We start from the raw sequence: 4639 nt of genomic DNA on the forward strand, positions 1-4639 counted from the left end.
CCCTTTGGTACCAATAGTTACAACCAAGATCAAACTAGTTGCCTCAATATATAATAAACTTATCTGTTATCTCTGTTAATACTAAACCACTCTACAGTAGTTACAAATAGTTGGAAAAATATATTCCAGTCTTGAAATTTGTATTGGAATTGGCCTTCTGTTTGGATTATCTTCTCCTCATCTAAAAATACAGCTCACCAGATTATTCTTTATTGTAAGTTTATACATACATTTACTTGAAAGTATTTGAATGTACATGATTACATGATTACATGATTACAACTAAAGAGAAAATGATTAAGCTAATTAATGCAAGTTAAAAAGTGTTAATTGGTAATAATTCATGGGGGTTTAAAAACATGCTTTACACAGAGTGTGTGAATAACACATTCACACACTATTGGGTATTGTCTGATCTACTGTAGGTCAGATTTTATTATTGGGTGATTCAGATTCTCATCATCTACTTCTGGACCTAACATATTCAACTTGAGAGTTTTCATATACTGGTCCAGATATCGACATAAACACTATTGACTACTACTACCTGTATGCTCTATAACTAGTTCATTTTTACCGTGTCTGGTTAGCAACAGGTTAGAAGCATAGCAAGCAAGGAGATCAGTGGGAAGAACTTACAGACTGAATAATGGAGTGAAACAAAATGTAAATTCAGGCTGACTGTCAGGCTAGAGGAGACAAGCCCGATTTTCAAATATGTTTAATCATCTTAAGTCATATAAATATTTAGTACAAAATATCACATTTTACAAAGCAGATCGCTGAACAGCCATTGGTCTAGGGCCACCTTTACACTTTCACAACTTCTCATATTGTTTCTACAATGACAAAACTTGACTTGTGCAATCACATTGTCGCCGACATAATATATTTACTGCAGCAGTGGTAACCCTCAAGGCTAGCCATGTCTACACATTAACACCCACAGACCTACAATATATGGAGAAAGAGGTCACCAGTATTATGCCCCCAAGCCCCCCACACTAGAAAACTTGCAAACTCCCAATAACAGTGACACAGTGGTGCATTAGTAGCCATTGTAGAAGTCCCAATTTTGACTGCATGATAATTGAACTGCTGCTTTTGGCTCCATCCCCTAGAGGATGTGTTTGTCCCGGCTGCTCTCTCAGAAGTTTTTTTTAGGAATTCATTTAGCGTTACACCATTACAATTAGGTTCTACCGCATGTTATTCAAAAAATAATTTCTTGTAATGCAATTGCATGAAGAGGGAATTCTGCAAAGAGCCGCCACTATACATTATAAAGGTACAATGGCTGTTTGTTTTCCATCATCCTTATAGCCAAGCATGATGCTTGAAGGCAAGAAATCACAAGCACATACCGGTAATTGGAGTATACTGTATGCTGCCACCCTGTATAAAGACAGGAAACTGTTTAGAAAAAGAAAGGGTTTGAGTGTTTCTGCCACGTTGCAACAAATTGTACCCTGAGGCAGAAAAGATGTTCACTACCAGTGAACTTCATTAAATGCACATCAGAGAAATACAGTCAAAATCTCAAACAGCCACTTACAAAGTAGGGAGCTTCAGCAACAAACCAAACAAGGAAATGAAACTCAATGGAGCAAATGAGGCAGGGATGCATGAACACAGAATAATGGAACATTCAGAACTTAGCTTTTGAACAAGTTGTGTAATCAATTGGATTGTCTAATCTACCGTGCTGGTGTTACAGATCGATTCAGAGTTAATACAGCTGGAGAACAGAGGAGAACGAATACATCACTGTGGTAAATGAATTGTGTTTTTTGTTTAGTTTTGTTTCAAATGTGTGGGCTACTAAATCTCAGCTTCTTCTCATGCTGGCTTGTTGCCAGAGCGAGGGCAAAGCTTGCTTTAGCTGTCCTTTTCCTGTGTGTGCTGACGTTTGTGCTACCCTACCATGTCTCTCCCATTAGTCTGCTCTCTTATCAGCTCAGAGTTATCAGAGACGTTTGGTCCTGCTTGTACAGATCAATTCCAAGTTGTTTTGTTCCAACTTGTCAGATTAAAGAGATAATGCTAAAATACAAAAGGAACATACTCCCTGCAGTCCCCGGCCAATCTTTTTTCTTGCCATTATAATATTTTGACCTTCTCTGAGTTGGGGAGACCTCTACGATTGAGAACCTTATTGCATGTCACTAAAAGGTTGCGTGACCTTTGATGAACATGTTTATGGAAAAGGCCACTTCATTCTCAACAATCTATTTCTCAAAGGGAATACAATGGCTCCATAGTGTTTCTGTCATACATACCAAGACAGAGTAAAATCGAGGAACATACTGGACATCAAATTAGAACCAACCATATTCCTGATTGCTTTAATTTAAATTGTACAACTAGAACAGTATTTGTTAATTGGGCTATAATGACATGCAGGGTTAGAGGCAAAAAATGCTTTTTGTAGGTAGTTATTTCATAGCCTGGCATTGGCCAGACTTATAACGTGGATTCACTCTCACGTTCTTCCCCGGTATCAGTCTGGACTTCAGCCCATAGGGAGCGAGTATGAGAAATCAGAAAATGATTTTGATGCTTTTCACTGTTGTACGGACAGCAGTTGAAACGCAGTCACTGATTGGCCCGATCATTTTCTGATTTCTCATACTCGCTCCCTATGGGCCGAAGTCCAGACTGATACCGGGGACGAAAGTGAGAGTGAATTCACGTTATCAGTCTGGCCAATGCCAGGTTAGTTGTTTCATACACTAGATCCTGAATTCATGGTCAACACAAAATTCAGGTCTTGATGTGAAATTAGTTGAGAACCACCAGAGTAGGACCACCATAACCACTTATTTCCATCTTTTAGAAGTGCACGTTACATTAGCTATCATTACAGCTTTGATCAGCTCAAACTCACTAAAGAAGTGAGTCACTGCAGCAGCACTTCAAGTGGCACTGCTGTCATTTTGTTAAAGAAATAGGGCAAGGCATCTTCCATCTTTTTCAAAGGTCATGAGACGTGCTGTCAGTCATGTCTTTTGAAAACCAAGAAGTGCTGGCCAAGTGGAATGGTTTAGGGATACAAATTAAAGTTGAATCTTTCAAAGCAAAATATAGCTGCTGTTAAAGTTGGAAATTGCGAGGCGTCTATATGTTACAGGTAGATTGGCATTCCAGGTAGAATGGAAAATAAGCGCTTGTTTTCACCGCCCGTCCGCCCCCCAGGCAATTCTGTAGAACCAACGCCAGAGGGCAATGCAAGCCACACATGAGTCCCACACCACACACGCACGCATGCACACGCACACAAACGAGCACGCACACGCATACGCGCACATGCACGCGCGCGCGCACACACCCACGAACAAGGGGGCGAGACTGAGGAGGCGGGGCTGGCGGGCTATGTTAGTGCAGTGAGTGGCAGTTGGGGCAAACCATAGCGGGGCAAACGCAGTCCCCACAACATCATTTACTATTCTGTGCCTATCGGTACATAACTCGGACGGCGCTTAGTCGACTAGGAGACCATCGGCCGGTCGTCGCGGGCACTCGCGCCTGGAGGCGCTCGGGCGCGACTCCTTGGCCTCAAGGTCTCCTTAGTCGGAGCGCCTCCGTCATGGTCCAAAACTATACTTTATCGGCGAAAAAAAAGAGTCTGCGGTTGTTTGAAAAAGTAATGTCCCGAGCGGGAGTCAAACCCAGACTCCCAGTGATAGTGGATGGGGAGTCCAATGATTATCGAAGTGCGCCACTGAAGCCAGTATGTATGTATATTCATGTTGTCGTTGTCCTCGCATCGCAGCCCCGTCCCGAGCCTAAAAACAAGCGCTCCACTTCCAATCTACCTGGAATGCCAATCTACCTGTGACATATACATTTTGAACCAGCCATTTGGAGACATATTTGTTTTGCAAGTAATGCACACAACTTCCAATCATTGGTGAAAATGTTGTCTCTGCCATTTACTATTTCACGGAAATTGTGGCAGAAGGAGAAAAATAATAAACTAGCAAAAAATATATATACGGTCTCAACCCATCTGGCTTGAACACCTAGTTATGTTGTTGCTACTCAGAGAATTGACTGAAGGGCTCTTTTAATTTTGTTTCAGTGTAGACTGAAATGTTGCCTGGAGAGAGAGAAGCTATTCTAAAGAATACAATCCCCCAGTTGGATCATGAGGATTCATAATCAGAGGAAACTCAACAGGACCTCGGGATCTCAAGAAAGGTAACTAACTTTGTATTACATACAGAATGTCACTCCAGCAGAGGAATGATTAAATCATTCAAGTTGATAAGCCTGGGGTTTTATCATTAACTGGTGCACGTTTAGCGCGGTGAAATGGGTTTAGCAAAATCATTCAAATTGGCTTCAGATCTATCAGGAACAATTTGGTATTGCTAATTGCCCACTTGGTAAATACATGAAGACATCGAGACAAAAAAATAGAAAAAGTGCATTTGCTCAAGTACTGTACTTAAGTACAATTTTGAGGTACTTTTACTTTACTGGAGTATTTCCAATTTTAAATACTTGTACTTCTACTCCACTACATCTCAGAGGCAAATGTACTTGTACTTTTTACTCCACTACAATTATTTGAAAACTTTACTTCGGCTATTTAGATAACAACGTTGTGAGCTTGTAGATCTGCTATTTTCAAGAG

Source organism: Gymnoscopelus braueri, assembly GCF_963280865.1.
Source record: "Gymnoscopelus braueri genome assembly, chromosome: 21".
NCBI lineage: Eukaryota > Metazoa > Chordata > Actinopteri > Myctophiformes > Myctophidae > Gymnoscopelus > Gymnoscopelus braueri.